The following is a 12,467-nucleotide window of genomic DNA, read 5'->3' as shown; positions in this document are numbered from 1 at the left end:
CTCTGGTCATCTCCTGTACTGTGTCCGCAGTCTCTGGTCATCTCCTGTACTGTGTCCGCAGCCTCTGGTCATCTCCTGTACTGTGTCCGCAGCCTCTGGTCAGCTCCTGTACCGTGTCCGCAGTCTCTGGTCATCTCCTGTACCGTGTCCGCAGTCTCTGGTCATCTCCTGTACCGTGTCCGCAGTCTCTGGTCATCTCCTGTACCGTGTCCGCAGTCTCTGGTCATCTCCTGTACCGTGTCCGCAGTCTCCGGTCATCTCCTGTACCGTGTCCGCAGTCTCCGGTCATCTCCTGTACCGTGTCCGCAGTCTCCGGTCATCTCCTGTACCGTGTCCGCAGTCTCCGGTCATCTCATGTACCGTGTCCGCAGTCTCCGGTCATCTCCTGTACCGTGTCCGCAGCCTCCGGTCATCTCCTGTACCGTGTCCGCAGCCTCCGGTCATCTCCTGTACCGTGTCCGCAGCCTCCGGTCATCTCCTGTACCGTGTCCGCAGCCTCCGGTCATCTCCTGTACCATGTCCGCAGTCTCCGGTCATTTCCTGTATTATGTCTGCAGTCCATTGGTTCAGAATATTTTTTTCTTGTTTTCCTCATCCAAAACCTAGGTTCATCTTAAGGAGCAAAAAATACGGTAAGCTTTGACAAAAAAAAACAAAAAAACAAAAACAGGAAGCTGATTGGTTTCTATGCAGAGCTGGACCAGATTTTGCACTCTCCAGTTTTAGTAAAGCATCCCTATAGAGTCTACCATTACCAAGCTTTCTTTATGAAGATGCTAGTTGCCTGACTGCACCCTTGTGGGTTTCTGATCTGGTACAAGTATGCAGATAAGGACTTCTGACTTGATCTGTGCTAGTGACACAAGAAATAATGAAGCCGGTAGATCAAGATAACATCTAGGCAGCCAGCATTTTGAGACGTCAACAATGGTAACCACTATATTTCTGTAAGCGCTTTTTTCCAGGTTTGTATAACTGCAATAGTCTTTAGAGCAGCTTTCCTCAACCTCTGTTTTTTCAACGCAAAGGAACCCTTGAAATAGCTTTCCCGTTTCAGGGAACCCCTGACAATAATTACTATGTCTACAGCTTACTGTATATTAGTGTAATGATCAGTTGGAGGAATATCTTACATTTGTGGTCTGTGGCAAAACCCCTGCTCCCCTTTACAGATAGCTAAAAAGATTATTGGATCTCTTATCTAACAGGTAGACATTGCTTTTTGCCCAAGGAACCCTTAACAACCTCTGGAGACCCATGGAACCCTGGTTGAGAAAGGATGCTTTAGAGGCTGTCCCAGCCTCTTCACAGGACTTTAATTCTTAGAATGGGGATGCAACAAGAGATGCATGACAGCCAAAGACGGGCAAGAACAGAATTGAGAATTATAGTAGGGGTTTCTGAGATATCTACACAGCTAAGTATTCTTTTTGGATGGACTGTCTCTTTACGTCAAATTATGTCAGTTGTTGACACAGTTCAGACATTCTGCTACCACCATATTCAGTAGAGTACTGGGAATACTCTCCCAGAGCCCTGGTGTGAAGCAGAGCTTTTATAGAAACAGTGAATACAACAAAAAAAGTGACAGCTAGCTGTATGACATTTCCTTGCTGTGTATGGCAAAACAAAAGGAAGGGAAAATGTGAGGGATGCTGCTGTGCACAAGCCAGAATATTAAATTGCAGAACTCCAAAAATTGAAAACTCCATGCAACCCCAGCATCTTGTAATACATATTCAATATCAATCAATATTATTTACCAGTGTCTGTTTTTGATTTGGGGTACAATCACTTTGAAGCAAATATTTCAGATATTTTATTTCAGGCAGAAAACAAAATTGGTCTTGGACAACATCCTACAGCTATGAAAGTCTTAAATCAGCTTACATGCAAAATACAGTTAAATCCAACAGTGAATGCTATCCAGCAAACTTTTTAAAGTTATGCTTCTGTGCAAGAAGTGTATTTTTAAATTATAAAATATTATATCACAATAATACAGAATATGGGCAACACCTGCTATAAGGAATGTATGCTTCTTATAAGAACATAATAGCATTAAATTGGCACGCTCAGTGTTTAAATTGGGTTTAGGCACATGGTGTGAATCTAGGAATATGATGTGCATTTAAAAGTGAATACCCACCTAATATGTACGGTATATACACACACATTATCCCTTATTTGGATCAGTTTCTCAGTCATCTTTAATACCTGTATCTCTGTGTTCATGATGCATTTATTTAGTAGGGAGTAGGGAGACCCCCCTGTACAAGGATCATTGACCCACATGCTATCTCATTACCTCTGGATGTAAGTGCCAGTTCTCTTTTTTCCATTTTGTACCTGCTTACAATTGTAACTCTATTCTGTTATAATAAATACTACACTATTGGAGTTTTCTTTCTCTCTGGGCTCATTCCTTGAAAATCGTGAGCCCCCCTCCCTTAAGGTGCTCCATGGTAGGAGACTTACACAAAAGTACATGATCCCCCCGGTGGCTGAAATCCATACTGCAGGATGTATCCAATGTGATGATCATACATTATACTGGAATGAGGAAACCTGCGCTGGTCTGATGATATCTGGTGACTCAACCCCACCTGACGACTTCACCTGTTTGCAGAGTTCCGGTTCCCAGAGTACCGTTGGAGTAGGTCTTATTTACTCCAACGCACATAACCATGTACTATCTGGTTAGTACATTGTATACTCACTTCTCACGAACCACGGAAGTCACGATAATTTAACAGCCATCTAAGGAACCACGATTGCCACGTTGCACTTTTTAAGACTTTTACTCATCCTTTCGCCTATGTCATTTCTATTCGCAATATCAAGCGCTGCATTTTTATTGAGTATTGTACTTTAGTATTCTTCTCTGTGTATATTTTGCTTTCTTTTGGATCTTCATTTCTTACTGTGCATGTAATGACATGGTTTATATTAATTTTTGTAATATTTACCACTAGAACACCCACATCATCTTCACACTTACAAGTATGAGCATGGCTTTATGGGTTATTTTTGACAGTTTTACACTCCATGACTGTAAAGTAATTTGAGTAAAATATAGTGGCACAGTTGATGTTGGTTTAAAGTAGTATTAATCCCATTTTTTTAAAAGCATTTTTTACTTAACACATTGAGCACAATAATATAAACATTTCCCAGTAACTGTTACAATTCTTACCCAGCTTTTGCAGTTTACAATGCAAAATGCTGCTGACTCCTGCTCTCTCAGTGCTAATTTCCTGAAATTCCAGGAGTTACCAGTGGACAGTGCAGTCCAGAGCCAGTCTGCTTGGAGAAGGGAGGAGGAAGAAGCAGTGGAGTGCTTTGCTATCCTAGGCTAAGGACTGTGTTTTTCTATTGATGCACACAGCGCAGTGAAACATAATTCTAGTGCCTGCATGCAGGAGTGGATCAATAGGATGGTGCAAGAGAAAGGAGCCACCTTGAAACAGCAAACCTGGGGCAGCATTTATGGCACCAGCTTAAATTGAAACATAGGTGAGGTTTAATATACACTCACCGGTCACTTTATTGGGAACACCTGTTCAATTGCTTGGTAATACAAATTGATTATCAACCAATCATATGGCAGCAACTCAATGCATTTAGGCACGTAGACGTGGTGAAGACGACTTGCTGAAGTTCAAATTGAGCATCAGAATGGGGAAGAAAAGGAATTTAAGTGACTTTGAATGTGGCATGGTTGTTGGTGTCAGATGGGCTGTTCTGAGTATTTCAAAAACTGCTGATTTACTGGAATTTTCACGCACAACCATCTCTAGGGTTTACAGAGAATGGTCCGAAAAAGAGAAAATATCCAGTGAGTGGCAGCTGTGTGGATGAAAATGCCTTGTGGATGCCGGAGGAGAATGGGCAGATTGGTTGCTGTGACATTCACATGGTAGGGTCAGAATTTGGCATAAACAACAAGAAAGCACAGATCCATCCTGCCTTGTATCAACGGTTCAGACTGGTGGTGGTGGTGTAATGGTGTGGAGGACGTTTTCTTGGCACTAGCAAGGTGTACCTAATTAAGTGGCTGGTGAATGTATAAAGAAGCTGCATACTCAGTAAGCGATCAAATCAGGTGCTGAAAGTGCCTAAGAAAACAGAATTTAATATCACTTTGGTTTAATGAAAGTGCTGACTACCCTTTATGTCACATTTTCCATATACGTGCCTTACAGAAAGATGACCATAAAACACTTCTTATTTGTCATTGAGTATATTTATCCGCAACAGTGATCTTGTATATTGCCTGTTATTTTTCAGATTTCAACCTGCAGTTTTTCAGGTAACAGATCAGTGCAGTACAGGGGCTAGCTAAAAATGGTAACAATGTCAGTATACCTGACTAAAATGTAATTGATACATTTAATATTTGATAAAGCTCTTGCTGGAAAGATCTTTTTGCTAGGAAGAAGTTTGTAATGTTTGGGAAACACTAGAAATTGCCCTCTTAAATAGTTAGTGTTGATCTGCCCATTATTAGGGAGTTTTTAGGTTAACAGCCAACTATTCAACATTCCCCCCTCCCCCCCATTTCTAGAATGTAGAGTAGCCTTTCTCAATCGTTTTACCGCAGAGGAACCATTGCGATAAATTTCAGGTCTCAATGAACTTCTGCTAAAACCAATTTACTGGGTGGGGTAGTGGAAAAAAGTGCCCTTATATGGGTGGCCAGTGGGAAGAATGCCAACCTTACAGACAGCTAAAAAGATCAACGGGTTCATGCAGATGGCTCTGCCAAGTGGTGATGGCCCTGGAACTATGCAGGCACCCACAGATTGGAGGCCAATCAGCCACAGCTAAAGGATCCCCTAGCAAACTATAGAGGAAACCCAGTTGAGAATAGCTGCTTTACAGTGTAATGTTGTATATATATTACTTATGCTTAAAGCGGAGCTCCACCCAAAAGGGGACGTTCCGCTTTAAGGACTGCTCCCCAATAAGGATTGGCACCTTTGGGGGGCGGGGGGAGTGGGTACCCGAATTTGACAGGTACCCACTCCCACTTCCGGTCCGATCGACTAGGCAATAGGAAACAGAAGGTGTTCTCCCTCCCTCCCTTCCTATAGTCTTTTGGGACATGTGACAGGTGCCAGAAGACTACAGGACCATTCATGAAGTGCAGCACTACTCACGCATGCGCAGTGGGTACCTGGCTATGAAGTCGCAAGCTATCACAGCCGGGCACCCACACTGAAGATGCCGGCCTCCTGGAATACAGGACGGCCAGTGAAACGAGCTGCGGGGGACACACCATGGGACCAAGGGACAGGTAAGTGGCTGTTTTTTAAAAGTCAGCAGCTACAGGTTTTTTTTTGATAGTGTGAGTGGAACTCCGCATTTAAGGGGAACTTCACTCTCTCAATCAACATTGACTATTTTGAATCCTTATGCTGCTAGTATTAGTAAATAGATTGGAAGGTATATCATATTTACTTGTTTTAAACTGTTTTTTACATTTATTTAGTTACTTCCTAGTTTCTATGCCTAGGCAAATTATGTCATATATCTCAAGAGTCTTCAGGAGGGGGAGGAGGGGTTTTCTCAGCTAATCACACCCTCCTGCCTGTATGCCTGAGCTAAGGGCAGATGGAAGTAAATTCTACATGAATCATCTGCCCTTACTCAAGATGGCCATGGCCAGAAAAGCTAGGGGGGTGTCTTTTAAGTAATTTCTCAGCAAAATAAAGCATGGAGACATGGATGGATGGGGGAGATTGCTTTGCATATTAAAAATGAATTAAATTGTGCTTTTGTTTTGTGGTGTTCAGATACAGTGTAGCTCCACTTTAGTTACAAAACTGTCCATTTATTCTAAGAACATGTCATACAGTACAGCTTTCTTTATATATTGATCAGGTCAGCATGGTAATCTAACTTCATCTCTTCAGCTTTGAATAGAATGAGCATGGATGATAATCTCTGTCCTAACCTTCCCCATTTTCTTTCAGTTGTCTGTGTCTCCACTGGAAGGGTTTCCCCATTCCTCATAGCCTGGCATATCACTAGAATAGGATGTGAGAAGAAATCTAAACAGGGACACAGCATTACAAGCCTGATTGCAATTATATCCCTTCCCGAATTTGTAGTTGGTATTTCACTTTTATTTGTACATTTGTAGTGTTTTTGCTAGAAATCAATAACAATACTACTATTGTGTCTATGATGCATAACAAATTTTATTTATAGAAGGGAAAAAGTGAAAAAAATAGCCATTAATTTGAATGTCTGTGTTAGCAATAAATGCTAGGACAGGTGCCATCTCTGTGCTGTGTAGATCTTTGCTTTTGTGTAGGTAAATGCAGACATTCTTTGCTTTGTAACTATAAAAGCCACAACATGCACACAGGCACAAAAACGCCACGTTGTTAGGCATTCAGGTTTTTTTTTACTGATACGAATGTAGCTGTATTGATTTCAATGGACCTGTACACACACAGGTGCATAAATATCAGTAAACTAGTATCAAGTTTAGAGCAGAAAAAAATTATATAAAATCCTGATTTACTAGTTAGTATTTTACGCACATACGGGTGTATACATATCCCCTATATTATTTTGCATTTTGGGAGCAAAACATTTTTTATGTGAGTATACCAGATGGACCATGTGCCACTTTTCTTGCATTCATACATCAGTATCATGTGAAAGGACCCATAAGTAGCACAAGCTAAAAACATTTTTGTTTCTCTGACCAGTACGCCATTGTTCATATTAGAAAGTCATTTAAGATTATAACAAGTTTTACATGAACAAACTTCAGACCATATAGTTATGAGTGGCTATTATGCTTTTATGTCTCCTTTCTTGTGTAAACCTTGCTTATTCATGTCAATTTGCCCCTTAGTTTAGCTGTGTCTGTGGGTGCCCATGCCTGGTTCATCTCTCTCCTCTTCATCAAGGGTCTCCAAACTTTCTAAACAGAGAGCAAGTTTACTGTCCTTCAGACTTTAGGAGGGCCGAATTGTGGCCACTGGGAGTAGAAAATGTCTCAGCATCAGTGGAAGCAAGTAATTCCCCATCATTGATTTTGGTGGAAGTAATAGTGCCCATTTGTTGGTATCAGTGGGGGGAATAGTGCCCCATTGTCGATAACAGTATGACGAATGGTGCCCCATCAGTTGTGTCAGTTGTGGATGGAATAGTGCCCCATTGTCGATAACAGTATGACGAATGGTGCCCCATCAGTTGTGTCAGTTGTGGATGGAATAGTGCCCCATTGTCGATAACAGTATGACGAATGGTGCCCCATCAGTTGTGTCAGTTGTGGATGGAATAGTGCCCCATTGTTGATAACAGTATGATGAATGGTGCCCCATCAGTTGTGTCAGTTGTGGATGGAATAGTGCCCCAATGGCTGGATAGAAGCAAGCAAAGGGCCGCATCCAACCCCTTTCCAGCAGTTTGGAGACCACTGCTCTGCAGGTTACACACAAATGTGTGCGTCATGCTGGAAAATAACTGGGATAAAATAAAGGTGACTATATCAAAAGCCCAGTGCACAAAGCCCTATTAAAATGCTCGGTAGATAGACATTACAAACAGAACACCTGATCATTATTACTTTTGCCATTTACAGACAACTACCCCTTTCACAGCAACATATAGCTCTGTCTGCTGATATGAAATCATCTTACATTCATTAGTTAAACAAACATTTTTTGCTTGTACTTCCAATTACTGTGTTTCCACTTCCTGGTCGAGTGAGGCACTGATGATGTAACCCTGGCCTCACAGATGCATCCTGGGAAGTTCCTATCACGTCTTCCAGGAGGCAGACCCAGAGTTCCAGGAAGTAAATGGAGAGGAATTAATCTGCCCTTAGTAACAATGGTCACCATAGGAAGAATAGGGAGAACAAGAAAAAGAAGGTATTAAAATATTAAAAAGCCTGCAATTATCAATAAGTAGATTGCCATTATTAAATATTTCTAAAGGTGCCTTTGTTGTAAATTCTATGATGTTCTTCTTTAACACATTAACCTCCACTGCAAATCAATACAGCCAAATAAAGCCTAAAGCATAACTTTGGATGAAACAAGAATTGAAGCTCCCATATTTCTCTTAGCACGTTACCTTAAAAATTCAAATTGGCTATGGACATCTCCACTCGTTGGTCACTTTATTATTTACACCTGTTCAATTGCTTATCAGCCAATCACATATCAGCAACCCAATGCATTTAGGCATGTAGACATGATGAAGAGGACTTGCTGAAGTTCAAGCATCAGAATGGGGAAGAAAAGGGATTTAAGTAACTTTGAATATGGCATGGTTGTTGGTGCCAGTCAAGCTGGTCTGAGCATTTAAAAAACTACTGATCTACTGGGATTTTCACGCACAACCATCTCTAGGGTTTACAGAGAATGGTCCAAAAAAAGAAAAAATCCAGTGAGTGCTTGAATCTGGTTGCTATGGGCCACTACAAGCTTTCTTTCATTTTCCGATATTGAAAAGGGAGAAGATGGCAGCTTAATGTGGGATAACAGACTTTCTCTCTCACACTTTTAGAAAAATTAGGCTCAACAGAGGACACATCTGTTAACGAGCTGTGCTTTTTTATTTTATTAGCAGAAAAATTTCTGCTATAAACTGATAATGCTTAGAAATGGGTATATGTTTAAACATATGACAATTGTTTGTATTTAAACCCTCTAACACTTTCCATTTGATTACTTTTACCACTTTTGTAAAGTATAAATGCTTTGTTTCATGTCTATTTGCTTTTTTGCATTAAATTGTTTGACGTATATTTATAAAACAAAAAATGCGCAGTTAATTTTGGAGATGTATTGCATTTATTGCTCTTATACTTGGCCAGTCATTAAATGATATGTCCCTACTGAGCTGTGTAATTAGATCTTTTGTACTAGATTATGTTTGTCAATAATAATTAGCAATATTGTTTGCTTTAATTTGTACAAAAGTGATGCACTGAAATAGTTTCTAAAAAGTTAATGTGAGTCCGTCTCATGTCTCTTTTTATACTGTGTCCTCACATCAATTAATATCTAAGGCAACTCATACATTCCATTTTTTCCTTCAACTAGCAGGTTGAAAAAAAAGATTTGAATCCTTGAATCCTCCCTGCTGTATCTTTGTATTCTGACAGCGGGGAAACTTCCCTGACATTTGAATACACTGGTCAGCACTGCCAGCTATAGCCGGCACTGCTGATCGAACAGGGGAAAAACCAACAAGGTAGCTGTACAGAAGTCAATCACTAGATCGACTAATGAAAACCTTACTGCCCATACAAGGATCGAGATTTTGTTGGTCCCTGCTTAACCGGACAAATTTCAATCCATGTATGGCTGGCTTTAATGCTTCTGCAGGGGCAGACTGACCATTTGGAAACTCAGGCACTGCCCGAGGGCCTGGGGTTAGTAGAGGGCCCCATGAGATGCCCCTGGTACCTTTTTCATAGGCTTTTTTGAGTTTGGGCAAGGACACAGGGGCCCCATGATCCCCTATTGCCCAGGGGCCCCATGAGTTGTCAGTTCGCCCCTGTGCTTCTGCTATACAAGCTTGGAAGCAAACCATTATCTTATAATTTTGCTGCAAGTGGGAAATTCAGAGGGCTGGCTGGATAAAAGTACTGTATGTTGACCACTTGCCCTCCAGAGGATTTGCACCTTTCCAGACCAGGCCATTTTTTGCGTTATGGCACTGCGTTACTTTAACTGACAATTGCGTGGTCATGCAACGCTGCACCCAAATGAAATTTACATCTTTTTTCCCCCACAAATTGAGCTTTCTTTCAGTGGTATTTGATCACCTGTGTGTTTTTAATTTTTTGCGCTATAAAAAAAATTTTGAGAAAAAAACTATATTTTTGACTTTACTATTAAACATGTCCAGTAGAAAAATTTAAAAAATAAAATTTCGCTATAAATTTACCCCAAAATGTACTCTGCAACATGTCTTTGCTAAAAGAAAAATCCCAATACGTGTAAATTAATTGGTTTATGTGAAAGTTATAGCATTTACAAATCGCGGTACATATGCTGGGATTTTTTTGTTAATTTTTACTAGTAATGGTGGTGGTCAGCGACTTATAGCGGGACTGCGGCAGGTATTCTGACACTGGGGGGAACTGACTTGGTGTCATCCCCAGTGACACCAATACAGTGATCAATGCTAATAAAAAGCACTGACACTGTACTAATGGCACTGGGCAGGAAGGGGTTAACATCTGGGGCGATCAAAGGGTTAACTGTGTGCTGTGTTACATAGTGTGCTATGTACAGCCATGCAAAGCAGTGTGCAGGAGCTGACAGGGGAGAGAACTGTATTTTTTAGACACAGCCCCCCCCCCCCAAGATGCTTAGCAAGTAATCACCGGCTGGGACCTGGTGATTGGCAGCCGAGGCCGCGAGCCTCGTGTGCACCCCCTACCCGGAACTGCAAAATCACATATATATATATACGTGATTTTGCACACCCGTGTTGCCCTGTAGCAGTACTTCTGCTACATTTATTTCCTCCATCAGCTCATGTTTTACTGTTAACGCTTAATTGTACAAGCTGAAGTTACAATCTGATTAGCTACCACGCACAGCTCCACCAGATTTTGCACTCTAGTTTTAGTAAATCAATCCCATTGTGTTGCTATTATGTGATTGGCTGATTAGCAATTTGTATGTAAAGTGTTAAAAAGAAACTATTGTATAGCACTTGCTTTGTATTGCTATTTATGAAACACTTTACAATTCCACATTGAATAAAACCATTTCATGCATGTTAAATTGCAGTATTTTGCATGTTAACTTGTTTGGCATGAAGGTGTAATTAAACCAAAGAACAAAAATGTATTGAAGCAGACTTTAGATGTGGTGGCTGCATTAGTTTTGTTTTTTAAGCTTTTTAGGGATATTAATGGATAAGTTCACCTTTGGAACATGTAACATTTTCCCATAGCCGCGCCTGCCTCCCTGTGCAGATAGTATGGGGAGAAGTCTCCCCTACTATCTGTCAGATTTGAAAAAAGAATGGCTGTGCAGGGCTCCGCCCACATGGCCACGTCACTCATTCACAGAGTTTTGTGAATGAGTGCCTACAAGTCCAGGCAACCTTAGCGGCTGTGGCCTTGTAGTTTTCAATGAAGTAATCATGGTACTGTGGAGCGCCGTGGTAGTTCATTGAAGCTTCCTTTAAGTATATCTGCTTGAATGTACATCCTGTATGGCAAGCAGATATTCTGACAGGTCTGCAGGAGACCTGCATGGCATCAGTGATCTACTGATTGATGGTGCAATGCTTTATAGGCTACTTTGGACAAAGATAATAAATGCTAATTTTTTTACCTGCAAAAAAATGTGCATTTAATATTTTTGTCCAAAAGCTGAACTTATCCTTTAAGCAGCTGCATATGTCCACACCATTCTCAAATGGATAGGTTGGCAGAAAGGATAAAACCTTCAAAAGTATGTTAAAGGGCATGCCTGGACATGTATACAGTTGCAAGAAAAAGTATGTGAACCCCTTGGGATTACATGGAGTTTTGCATGAATTGGGCATAAAATGTGCTCTGAATGTCATCTAAGTCACAACAATAGAAGAACACAATCTGCTGAACATAATACTACACAAACATTAGATGTTGCCATGGTTTAATTGCACATAACATGTAAACATTCACAGTGCAGGGAGGAAAAAGTATGTGAACCTTTGGACTTAATAACTGGTTGACCCTCCTTTGGCAGCAATAACCTCAACCAAACGTTTCCTGTAGTTGCAGATCAGACCTGCACAACGATCTGGAGTAATTTTGGACCACTCCTCTTCACAAAACTGTTTCAGTGTAGCAATATTCTTGGGATGTCTGGTGTGAATCGCTCTCTTAAGGTCATGCCACAGCATTTCAATCGGGTTGAGGTCAGGACTCTGACTGGGCCACTCCAGAAGGCATATTCTGTGCTGTTGCAGCCATTGTTTTGTTGAATTACTTGTATGCTTTGGGTCATTGTCCTGTTGCATCACCCATCCTCTGCGGAGCTTCAGTTGGCGGACAGATGGTCGTACGTTTTCCTGCAAAATGTCTTGATAAACTCTGGAATTCATTTTCCCATCAATGACAACAATCCGTCCAGGCCCTGAGGCAGCAAAGCAGCCGCAAACCATGATGCTCCCTCCACCATGTTTTACAGTGGGGATGAGGTTTTGATGTTGCTGTGCTGCGCCTTTTTTTCTCCACACATAGTGTTGTGTGTTCTTCCCAAACAACTCAATCTTGGTTTCATCTGTCCACAGTATATTTTGCCAGTAGTGCTGTGGAACATCCAGGTGCTCTTTTGCAAACTTCAAACGTGCTGCAATATTCTTTTTGGACAGCAATGGCTTCCTCCGTGGTGTCCTCCGAATGTACTCCATTCTTGTTTAATGTTTTCCTTATTGTAGATGTGTCAACAAAAATGTTAGCATGTGCCAGAGATTTCTGT

The sequence above is a fragment of the Staurois parvus genome, unplaced genomic scaffold (assembly GCF_062004578.1).
Source record: "Staurois parvus isolate SC_StPar_1 unplaced genomic scaffold, SC_StPar_1.0 ptg000243l, whole genome shotgun sequence".
Classification (NCBI taxonomy): domain Eukaryota; kingdom Metazoa; phylum Chordata; class Amphibia; order Anura; family Ranidae; genus Staurois; species Staurois parvus.
The sequence above is the reverse complement of the archived record's forward strand: the minus strand, read 5'-3'. Positions refer to the sequence as shown.